This window comes from Carlito syrichta, unplaced genomic scaffold, assembly GCF_000164805.1.
Source record: "Carlito syrichta isolate Samal-C Ts95f unplaced genomic scaffold, Tarsius_syrichta-2.0.1 Scaffold315711, whole genome shotgun sequence".
NCBI classification, from domain to species: Eukaryota; Metazoa; Chordata; class Mammalia; order Primates; family Tarsiidae; genus Carlito; species Carlito syrichta.
In genome coordinates, this window is record NW_007259807.1 from 107,353 (window position 1) to 120,645 (window position 13,293).

Sequence of the window (13,293 nt, forward strand, 5' to 3'; positions counted from 1 at the left end):
CTCCATCTGGTCTGAGTCATTAGCACTTTTTGAAATGTTGCTTTGAAGAGCTTGTTGATGTGCAAGTAAACCTTAGCCTCTTCTTGACTTCTTTGTTTTTAATCACAGAGGCTTTGTGATTGGCCAGAAGACCACAAAGCAGTAAGATGCAAATTCATATCCAGAACTCAGGCCTGAGTAGCTTGAGCACTTTCAAAACTTGACCCAGAGAAAAAGGGCTGCAAAGAACTGTTATAGAATAAAAGTTGCAGAACTCTGGGTACCTGGAAAGTGAGCTGGGACAAATTCTAACTCCCTAAGCTTTACTCTGTAGAGAGCAAGAGGGCAAGCAGGCTGGGATCCAGGTCTTGACTCAGAGTTGTCTTATTCACGAAAACACTGCCTGCCGAAGAGTCATGTGCCTCAGCAGGTGTTCAAGGTGCATGTAAAAATGAGGCCTTCCACGAAAGCCATCTCAAATGGAAATGGAAGCTGGAAAGTAGGAGGAAGACCAGGATGCAGGAAGATGCTCTTAACTGTAGGAGATGTTGTTTTAAAGGAAGATGAACCCAATCTATTCATGGTTATTCTAACCTTAATTTGTGAAACTCAAGGAACCTCCATGCCAAATCCAGCTTATTTGCTTCATCTGGGAGCTTAGTGGCCTTCATTCATTATTTGACCCAATGCATATTCATCAAAGTTGCCACCAGTCAGTAGCAATGGGAGATACCCAATATATTTGTCCCATGGACAATGTCAACTTTTAAAAGGCAAACTATTTCCAAACCTGAAAACAGACCTCATTCAGCTATGGATTTGGCCTATTTCCACATGGATTCATCTGAGAACAATTTATAGTAGAGCAGTTGCTTTTTGGACTGTTTTTATGAGGGTGGTGCGACCATATCTTAGACTCAGTGAATTGGGTCTCTCACTGCTCCCTGTAAAGGAGGGCCCAGTCAAGAGGCACTTGAAGATACAGAGCTAGGGAAACTCTTCTCCTGGAAGGTGCCCATGGAGGGGTGGGCAGTGTGTGAGGGGAGAGAAAAATACAGCATAGTGTAAAGAGGGAATTTTTTCCCAGCGTCATGTAGCAGAGCCAAGAAACAGCAATTAACTTCCCATGTCTAAAGAAAGACTGAGTCAATCTGAGTCTGTCTGTAAGAGGAGTTATTTAACTGGCCACTGGCTGTAGGACAGATGAGATGTCCAAGTTCTGAAAGAGATGGATCTTACCATCAATGACTTTCAAGAAATTTCTCACTCTTTTCAAGTTTTAGCTGATTTCTGCTTGTTCTGTCCTTGAGATATTTCTGTTATAAAAAGCTCAGACTAAACCTCTGTGAATGTCCCAAATGTTAAAACTTCAGACAATTAAAGAAACTAGAATTGAATTATCAAGATGTGCACCCCCAGAGGTATGTTTCTGCAACTCTTTGGCAGTTACTGGAATTCTATTAAGTGGTCTATAGCAATGTAAAAACATGGCCCCAATGATGTTGATATTCCTCCCATTGAGTAGTTGGGTCAAAGTCCTCTCCCTTGAATCTGGCAGGCTTCAATCAATAGAATATGGTGGAAGTGTTGCTCTGTGACTTCCAAGGCTGGTCCTCCTAGGTTGCTTACTCTTGGGGAAGCCAGACACTATGTGACCTGTCAGATTCCCCTAAGACTGCCATGCTAGAGAGGCCATGTCTAGGCAGTCTGGTCAACTGCCCCAGCTAAGCTCTCAGCTAACATCTAGCACCAACTGCGAGTTACACTAGAGTCACCCTAGACGTCCAGCTAAGTTGGATGTTCAACTTCGGATGATCCAGCACCATCCAACTGCTGGCTGCCATTATTTATTTGAAGAATCCAAACAAGACCTGCCCAGCCAAGACATTCCTGAATTCCTAATTTACAAAATTGTGAGCAAAATGAAAAGACTGCCTTAAGTCACTAAATTTTGGGGTAATTGGTTTGGGCTATCCACAGAGGTTTAGTCTGACGCTTTTATAATAGAAAAATAATGGAAGCCTGAATATGGTCTGGTAGTTTGTGGTTTCAGAGGAAAAGGTGAGGAGACAACTTCTTTTACGTGCATGACACAAATTTGCAATGTAAGATTAGTTATGTTTTGTTTGCTTGGAAATCCCCTTCTGTCTTCAATAACTGTTATGCTCTTAAAAGTTACACATGCACTATTAGGATTCCCTGCGGTCATTTTGCCTTGGCTAACTTTCAGTAAGCAGGGTACAGCTCTTCTTTATTTTTGCATGTTATCATTTACAATATTTATATTTGTATTTTTTGTTATGCATACATTTTCATTTGTGAGGTGGCAGATACTTATGAAGCAAATATTATATGCCAGGTATACATACATGCTAAATGTACTTGTCTCAGGTGAACACATTTAATTTTCAGAGTGATCTCATGAGGTATAAATAATTACTATTCTTCTCATTTTATAGATAAGAAAACTGTATCATGGAGAGATATTGGAATTTGGAATTTGATCTCAGGCAATCTGGCTTAAGTCCATAAACATCGACCTTCTGCTGCCTCTGAATTATGTGTCAGTTTATTCCCAATTCACACACATACATACATATATATGAACTCCAAAGAATTATACTGATGCAAAAAGAGTAGCAAAATTGTAATAAAATTATATAGAGCAACTTGGTAAGACCTCATCTCTACAATAAATCAAAAATTAGCCGGGTGTGGTAGCGTGCGCCTGTAGTTCCAGCTGCTTGGAAGGCTGAGGCGGAAGGATCGCCGGAGCCCAGCAGTTGAGGCTGCGGTGGCCGGGAGTGGCCACTGCACTCCAGTCTGGGTGACAGAGTGAGACTCCAACTCAAAAAAAAAAAAATTATATCGAATTCAGGATAACGTCATAAATGCAAACGGTCACCAGATCCCAAGTACAAATATTTCATGTGTGTGTGTGTGTGTGTGTGTAGGCTGGGACAAGTAAATCAAGTGTATGGCATCTGAAAATTAGATTTTATAAGATTACTCATTCACCCTTTGTCTCCTGTACATTATCTGTTAGGAAACTCTGAATATAGGGACATGAAGCAACTCAAGTCTTCTTATTTTTAAACACAGCATAACAACCTTCCTAATAAACCAACACAGTTTTTCTGAAACAAGTGCAAAATAATACTTTTCAGTAAGTCATTTACAAATTGTGCTGCTAAGACACAGGTGAGACCAAAAATACAGAGGTGTCATTTAAAGTGTCCCTCTCTATAGCCAGAAAAGACACACCACCTGTTCCCTGAGTGGCAGGAAAGCAGAACAAGCAATTGGAGGAGCTCCCATTTTGAATGGTGTTGTGAGTTTCACATAATAACAATGACATAAAGTGAGGAGAAGCAATTCTCATCATGTGCAGTGAGTGATTTAAGAACACGAACTCCAGAGCTAGAGTGCCTAAATCCACATCTCAACTCTGCTACTTGCTAGCAATGTGACTTTGGGCAACTTATATGTGCCGCCGTTTCCTCATGTGTAAAGTCAGGACAATAGTACCTGCCTTAGAGCTACTAAGAGCATTAAGTAAATCAATACTGTCAAGCACTTGGGATACACAGCACTTAGGCCCCCTGGCACAGGGTACCTGCTATAAAAATGTTTGTGAAATAAGTAAATATAGCATGTACTAACAGATATTTGACCCTGCAGTTGGACAAAACCACCGATGTGGAATGTACAAATTCATCATATGTGCAATACATGTGAGAGAGAAATGTGTGATGACTCTTTGTTCTAATAGTGACAGCAGCTGGGTGTGATGGCTCACACCTGTAATCCCAGCACTTTGGGAGGCCAAGGTGGGTGAATTGCTTGAGCCCAGGAGTTCGAGACAACATAGCAAGTTCTCATCTCTACAAAAAAAAATCCAAAAATTAGCTGGGCATGGTGGCACACACCTATAGTCCCAGCTACTCAGGAGACTGAGGTGGAAGGATCGCCTGAGCCTGAGAGGTCAAGGCTGCCATGAGCCGTGATTGTCATGATCATGCCACTGCACTCCAGTCTGGGTACAGAGTGAGCCCCCCGATTCAAAAAAACAAAAACAAAAACCATGACAGCAAATACTACAGAACAAGAGGAGTTTTTTTAAGTTAATAATTATTTTGTGAGCTGATATAAATGGAAAAATGAGCTAGTTTGAGTATTGATGGGGTATTAGCTATGCGTGCAACAAGAATAAAAGCGTAAAAATAATTATTCTTAAGTGTCGATCCATATCCAGCTTCACAAAGGACAGTAGATGGCCAAAAATATGCCTCTAAAATTTAATTAAATGTTTAAGGAAACAATGAAAATTGTAAATATAACCAACTCCCAGCCACCGTCTGTCTTTTCCATGGGCTGTGTGGAAAGGCAACAGTGACACAAATACTCTGATTCTCCCCACTGAGCTCTGTTGGCCATGGTATTGCTTATCTATTGCCACAGCTATTCCGGGCAACGAAGAATCACAGAATCTCTGTGGCATTCAACAATCCACGTATTGCTCTTGCAGCTAAAATCATGTGGGTATTAGAGTGGTAGCACTGTTGAATTTGGCTGGCCTCACATACATTTAGGGGTTGGCTGGTAATCAGCTGGGGCTACTGGGGCAACTTGGTTCAGTTCCAAGTATCTCTTACCCTCCAGCAGAGCACCCCAGGCATGTTCTCATGGCAATGCAAGAGGTACAAGCAGAAATACTCACAACTCTTGAGGCCTAGGCTCAGAACCAGCACATTGCCACTTCTGTCACATTTGATTGGCCAGACAATTCAAAAGTCAGCCCATATTTGAGGTGTGGGGAAATCAATTCTACTTCTTTCAAACCACAAGCTCACATGGCAGAGAACGGCTACAAAGAGAGACAAAGCAGGCCATTTCAATGATACTAAATGCCTTCCCCCAGGATTTATTATCCTAAGGATGCATTTTTAAAATGTACCTAAATATAGTGGGCTGTATTTATATGAACTGCTCACAATAGGTTCTGTGGCTACCAAAAGGTTGAGAACACTTTGATTCTATAATCAATGCTATCATGATTTTTAAGTTGAAACCATAATTTCTTAATAAGACCAAACAAGAATGCAAATGTCTATCTGCCAAGTTTTTCTGGTTCTTGATCATGTTTACCATTCGTGGAAGGAAAAAATAAGACTGATGTATTATTCAACACACTGTAAAACCATAAACAAATACTATGACAGGAAGCAATACCTTCTATAGTCATATGCAATTAGAGTGGATTAGGAAACCACTCAACTTTAACTCCTAAATTGAAATGTCAGACTTCCAACTTTGAAACAGTATATGCTCAGGTTAGGGTCCAACAGAGTACTGAAAGGAATTTTCAATTCAAAAATTCTCCTTAATTCCTGGGTTTTTGTTTAACCTGAATGTCAACAACTTTCATGGAGCCATCAACCTGCTGCCATTGCCAATAACTTACAATTGGGAATTATGCATTTCAAAATGAAAAGAAAGAAAGAAAAAAACTACCAAGATGAAGAAACAAACCTATAGCTCAAGCTACTCATCATGGAAGCAGATGATCAGATTAACTCTTGGAAAGATAATTTGGGGCAAGTTAACAGACACTATCATTCCTACAGTTTACATGAGAAAACGTTAAAATTACAATTAACTTTAGTGTTTTGTTTCTCATTTAATAACTTACAATAACTCTTTAAAAATACACCTAAAGTCAGTGTGCTACATATATGTTCTTTGCCTGTATATGTTCTGCAGACAATAAAAGTTTAAAAAACAAGAAACTGTCAGTGTTATGAACTGACACTGTTGTGCATCCAATATTTATACATTAAAGTCCCAATTTGGAGGGAGTGTGAGAAGGCAGTCAACTGCAAGCTAAAAAGCAGACCCTTACTAGGAACTGACTTTGCTGGCACCTTGATCTAGGACTTCCCAGTCTCCAGAACTGTGAGAAATAATTGTCTGTTGAAGCTTCCCAATCTGTGGTATATTGCTATAGCAGCCTGAGCTGACTATGAAAGTCAACAAGGGTTTGAAAAAGAACTTGCAAAAAGAGCTATGCCCTGAGAGTCAGCAGTATAATGATTCTATATGAAGCCAGGTACTTGCAGTCATATTTAAGAACAGTTGGCATTAGGGAATGTTGTCATTCCGCACTGCAAAAGCAACGTGGCAAGCACACTGATCAATGAGAGTATGAAGAAGTGAAATTGCAGGCTCCAACCTGAGACCCAGGGACTATCTGTGCACCCCTCTGTGATCAACCATCAGACATGGAAAGATAGACGCTTCTCCCCCATGCTGGACCAGGCACAGACACATATGATCTCAGTGGGACACTTGGCAGCAGCAGCAGCAGCAGCAGTAGTACAGCAGATGAGCCAGGTGAGTTTGGATCTGATTCACCTTTCTCCCACAGCAGTCCACAAGGCATCTGACCCACACCGAGGGCAACTTGATTGGCCTGCGCTGAGAGCTGAGAGCGGAGGGGATGGGCCGGCGACTGGAGCCGATCCCTAACGCAGTGGCCGCCAAAAGCAGTGGTGGCATTTAAAATGAATCCGAAGTTCCAGAAATGGCCACAAAGGAAGGTCTTTCTTTCCTTCTTTCTTTCTTTCTTTCTTTCTTTCTTTCTTTCTTTCTTTCTTTCTTTCTTTCTTTCTTTCTTTCTTTCTGTTTTTGTTTACATTTTCATACTTGCTTGTTTTTTGTTATTTTATTCTTGTTTTTTAGATTTTCTGTTTGTGTATGGGTATTTTTGAGGGCAAGTACATCAACAGGGGTTTGTTTGTTGTATATTTTTGTTTTTTCTGTTTTTGTTTTTGTTTTTTTGTTGTTGTTTATCTGTTAGTTGGCATGCCTGTCTGTTTTTCCCCTTCTTCTCTCTCTTCACCTTCCTTTTTCTCACCTTATTTTGCTTTTTTATTTTATTTTTTTAGTTTTTTTATTTTTATTTTTATTTTTGTGAGTTGGAGTCTCACTCGGTCACCCAGACTGGAGTGCAGTGGCCACTCCTGGCCACCGCAGCCTCGCCTGCTGGGCTCTGGTGATCCTTCCGCCTCAGCCTTCTGAGTAGCCGGAATTACAGGCATGCGCTACCATGCCTGGCTGATTTTTTAAATTATTGTAGAGATGAGGTCTCACTGCCCAGGCAGGTCTCGAACCCACGGGCTCAGGCAATCCACTCACCTCAGCCTCCCAAAGGCGGGGGATTACAGGCTGAGCCACTGAGCCCGGCTTATTTTGCTTTCAGGGGGCAAGCATACACCTCACCACATGGACAGACTGTAAGGTGGTCGGAAGTGGGTTCCAAGGGGACCACACACTTGTCCGCAGATACTATGATCTGCAGAAAGCTTCTGAACCACAGTTTTCCCCTAAATCAAATCTCAAAACTGCAAAAAGCACAGTCCCCCAACTCCAGTCTGCCTTCAAAATAGAACAAATTCAGAGGATCTACATAAGGAAGAATAGGAGATTGAGCAAACAGAAGTGAGAGCTATCCCCCCATTACTGAACAACAGAATTAAAGAAGGGAGAAAAAAGGGAGAGGAAAGCCTCTACAAATGAAGAAGAATCAACAGAAGAATGAAAGTCCCAAACAGACCCCGGGGAAGACAGCAACTGAGAATACAGACTTTGGAATTCAAACAATGAAGAGCCCCCAGAACAACTGGTCTCAAGTCACAAATCCAGATATCAAGATATTAATAGAGGGAATAAATAGAAATGAGGAGAGTCAAGAGGAAACAATGAAGGCATGGATAACAGAGATGATGGCAGTAAAGAATACATGAACAAAATAAATAACAAACTGATATTCATGGAAAACAGAATTAACCAAGCAGAAGAAAGAATTTCAGAGCTTGAGGACCAAAATATGGAACTAACTCAAACTGTTAAAACATAGAAAAGAAGCTTAAAATGATGGAACAAAGTCTCCAAGAGATGTGCAATTATATCAAGAGGCCAAATGTAAGATTAATTGGAATCCCTGAGGCAGATAGAGAGGCAGAGACCACCCTGGAATAAACATTCCATGAAATTATCCAAGAAAACTTCCCTCATCTCATCAGAAATGTGACCATTCAAACATAAGAGATTCACAGAATCCCTGCAAGACATCAAATGAGAAGACCAACTCCCAGACACATAGTGATTTGCTTACACAAAGTAGGTTTAAAAGAAAAAATTTAAAGACAGCAAGACAGAAAGGTCAGACTATCTACCAGGTAAGATCAGTTAGAATAGCAGCAGACTTAGCTACAAAAACACTACAGGTTAGAAGAGACTGGAGTTCAATTTTCAAAGTTCTCAAAGATAAACAATCTCAACCAAGAATTTCCTATCCAGCTAAGCTTCATCCGTGATGGAGAAATAAAATCCTTTCCAGACATTCCCTAAGTGTTTACACCACCTCCAGACCAGTTCTACAAGAAAGATATGGATGGACACTTCTCAAAAGAAGACATATGAGCAGCCAACAGATACATGAAAAAATGCTCAGCCTCACTAGTCATCAAAGAAATGCAAATTAAAACCACACTGAGATACCACCTAATTCCAGTCAGGATGGCCATCATCAATAACTCAAAAAACAACAGATGCTGGAGAGAATGTGGCAAAAATGGAACATTTCTACACTGTTGGTGGGAATGTAAACTAGTACAGCCTCTGTGGAAAACAATGTGGTGATTCCCAAAAGATTTAAAAATCGACCTTCCATATGATCCTGCAATCTCCCTACTGGGAATATAACCAGAGGAACTCAAATCACTCTACGAAAAAAAATACCTGCACACACATGTTTATTGCGGCATTGTTCACAATAGCAAAAATATGGAATCAACCATGCTGCCCATCGAAAGAAGATTGAATTTAAAAAATGTGGTACATATACACAATGGAATATCATGCAGCCATAAAGAAGGACAAAATTATGAGCTTTGCAGCAACTTGGATGGACATAGAGGCTATAATACTGAGTGATCTATCACAGAAACAGAACCGAGTATCACATGTTCTCACTCAAAAGCAGAGCTTGAACAACTATCATAATACAATAAGAAAGGGATTGGCAGTAATGGGAAACTGCCAGAGGAAGGTAGGGGTGGGATTGGCAGTAGTGGGAAACTACTAGGGAGGCAGGGGGCACACCTCATCAACAATAATACCTGCATAATGAACATTTGTATATCTAACACTGAATTGTACCCCGTATATTTAAAATTAAAAATTGTAAAAAAGAAAGTATTAAACGGAGAAGAAAGAAAAGAAAAGAACGACAATGCCCTTGCCAAAAATGTTTTTAAAAAAATTGAAAACACAGATAAATCGACCAAAAAATGAAAAGAAAGTCAACAAACAAATAAACAAACAACAACAAACTCTATAAGAATACCATGACAGGGATAATCTCTCACATCTCAATAATTAGCCTGAATGTGAAAGGATTAAATGCACCACTGAAAAGACATGGAATGACAAACTGGATTTAAAAAATATGACTCAACAATATGTTGTCTCCAGGAGACTCATCTCATCAGAAAGAACACTCACAGACTCAAAGTAAGAGGATGGAAAACAAATTTTCAGGCAAACAGAACACAAAATAAAGCAGGAGTTGCAATCCTAATATCAGACAAAATATCCTTTAAGCTACCAAAAATGAACAAAGATACGAAAGGTCACTACATAATGATAAAAGGTTCAATCCATCAACAAGAAATATCCATCGAAAAATATGTGCACCCAGCTGGGTGTGGTGGCTCAAGCCTATAATTCCAGCTCTTTGGGAGGCTGAGATGAGGGGATTGCCTGAGCCCACGCATTCTAGAACAGCCTGAGCAACTTGGTAAGACCTCATCTCTACAATAAACCAAAAAATTAGCCAGACATGGTATGTGCACCTGTAGTTCTGGCTTCTTGGAAGGCTGAGGCAGAAGGATTGCTTGAGTCCTGCAGGTCAATGCTGGAGTGGCTATGAGCATGCCACTGCACTCTAGCCTGAGCAATGGAGGGAAATTCTAACTCTAAATAAATAAATAAATAAATAAATAAACCAGATATGCACACAACATAGGAGCACCAACTTTTATAAAGCAGCTTCTAGGTAAACTAAAAAAAGATATTGACTCTAACACTATCATAGCTGGGGACTTAAATACCTCACTAACAACCCTCAACAGATCATCAAGGCAAAAAATCAACAAGGAGATCCAGAACTTCAACTTGATACTTGACCAAATGGACTTAATTGATGCCTACAGAACACTCCACCCAACAACCACAGAATATACATTTTACTCATCACCACATGGAATATACTCTAAGCTCAACCACATCCTCAGCCATAAATCAAGCATAAACAAATTCCATAAGATTGAAATACTGCCATACAACTCCTCAGACCACAGTGGGAAAAAAATAAATATCAACACCAACAAAGTTTCCTCAAAACCACACAGACATGGACACCAAGCAGCAAAATGCTGACCAACTCCTGGGTCAACACAGAAATCAGAATGGAAATTAAAAGATTCCTGGAAACAAATGAAAACAAAGAAACATCTTACGAAAATCTCTGGGATGCCATGAAAGCAATACAAAGAAGAGAATTCATATTTCAATGAACACATATGAAGAAAATGGAAAGGTCACAAGTTAACAGCCTAACAGATCACCTAAGGGAGCTGGAAAAGCAAGACAACCAAAATCCTAACTTCTGCAGAAGAATCCAGATCATCAAAATAAAAGCCCGAATACAGGACACAGAAGAAAAAAATATAATAGGAAAAAAATCAACGAAACAAAAATCTTATTCTTTGAAGGGATAAATAAGACTAATGGACCCCTAGCCAGGAAAAGATAGAAAAAGCACAAATAAACACAATCAGAAATGCAAACGATCAAGTCACAACTGACCCAAAAGAAATACAAAAGATTATCAGAGATTACTATATACACCTGTTGGAAACAAACTTGAAAACCTGAATGAAATAGAGGATTTTCTGACATCACACAACTTCCCAAGGTTGAAACAAGAAGAAATTGAGACACTAAATAGACCAATAATAACACAGGAAATTGACTTCATCATAAGAAAACTAACCTCCAAAAAAAAGCCCTGGATCAGATGCCTTTCCAGAAGAATTCTACAAAACATACAAGGTAGAGCAGATACCAATTCTATTGAAAGTATTCCAAGCAATCGAGAAGATGGAACTCTCCACAAATCATTTTATAAGGCTAACATCACATTGATAACCAAACTGGGAAAAGACCCAACAAAGAAAGAGAACTACAGGCCAACATCTTTGATGAACACAGATGCAAAAATTCTCAACGAGATTCTAGCAAACCAGATCCAACAACACATCTCAAAAATCATTCACTGTGACCAAGGAGGCTTCATCCCTGGGATGCAGGGTTGCTTTAACATCTACAAGACCATAAACATAATTAAATACATAAACAGATGTAAAAACGTGAACCACATGAATATATCATTAGATGTGAAAAAAACTTTCAATAAAAACCAACATCCCTTCTTAATAAAAGTTCTTGAACACCTAGGCATAGACAGAACATACCCCAAAATAGTAAGAGCTGTCTGCGGTAAACCCACAGTTAACATATTGCTGAACAGACAGAAATTGGAACCATTTCCCTTGGAAAAAAGAACAAGACAAGCCTGCCCACTCTCACCCTTCCTGTTCAACATAGTGTTGGAAGTCCTAGCTAGAGCAGACAAGAGAAGGAAATCAGGGTATCCAAACAGGAAAAGAGGAAGTTAAGTTATCCCTCTTTGCAGATGACATGATCCTATACCTTGAAAACCCAAGAGAATCTGTTAAAAACCTCCTTGCACTGTTAAAGGACTTTGGCAAAGTCTCAGGGTATAAAACAAACGTGCAAAAGACAATTGCATGCCTACACACCAACAATAAACAAACAGAAACCCAAATAAAAAACACAATCCCATTCACAATAAACACACACACACACACACACACACACACACACACACACACACACACACACACACAAAGAAATACCTTGGCACCTTCCTAACCAAAGAAATGAAAGACCTTTACAATGAAAACTACAAGATGATGCTCAGAGAAATCAAAGATGACACAAACAAATGGAAAAATGTTCCATTCTCCTGGATTGGAAGGATCAACATTGTTAAGATGTCCATCCTACCCAAGGCAATCTACAGATTCAATGCAATACCCATTAAATTACCAGCAGCATTCTTCTCAGACCTGGAATGACAATACAGAAATTCATATGGAAACATAAACAACCATGAATAGTCAAAACAATCCTCAGCAAAAGAAAAAAAGTGGGAGGTATCATACTCCCAGACTCAACTTTATTATAAAGCTACAATAATGAAAACAGTCTGGTATTGGTACTAGAGCAGGCAGATAGACCAATAGAACAGGATGGAGTTCCAGAAGCAAAACCTCAATTTCTCAACTAACTCATCTTCAACAAAACCTCCACCAACAACCACTGAGGAGAGGAGAACTTGTTCAATAATTGGTGCTGGGAAAACTGACAAAACACATACAAAAGATTGAAACAAGACCCCTATCACTATATACAGAAACAAACTCTAAATGGATCAAAGACCTAAACATAAAATCTCAAATTATTAGAACCTTAGAAAATGCAGGAGACACCCTTATGGAAATTGGAACTGGCAATCAATTCCTGATCAAAAAAATCCCAAATGCCCATGCCTTAAGAGATAAAATAGACAAGTGAGAACTCATCAAACTGAATAGCTTCTGCAAAGCAAAAGAAACCATCATGAGAGTGGGAAGACAGGCCACAGAATGGGAAAAAATATTTGCCAACTATATATCTGACAAAGGCCTAACATCCAGGATCTATAAGGAATTCAAATGTGCCAAAAAGGAAAAAACCAACAGCCTTATTAAAAAGTGAGCAAAAAATATGAATAGACACTTCTCAAAAGAAGACATATGAACAGCCAACAGATACAAGAAAAGATGCTCAACCTCACTAGTCATCAAAAAAATGCAAATTAAAACCACACCGAGATACCACCTAATTCCAGTCAGGATGGCCAACATCAATAACTCAAAAAACAACAGATGCTGGAGAGGATACGGTGAAAAGGGAACACTTCTATACTATTGGTGGGGGTGTAAACTAGTACAACCTCTGTGGAAAACAGTGTGGCAATTCCTAAAAGATCTAAAAATCGACTTTCCATATGACCCCGGAATCCCCCTTCTGGGAATATACCCAGAGGAACTCAAATCACTC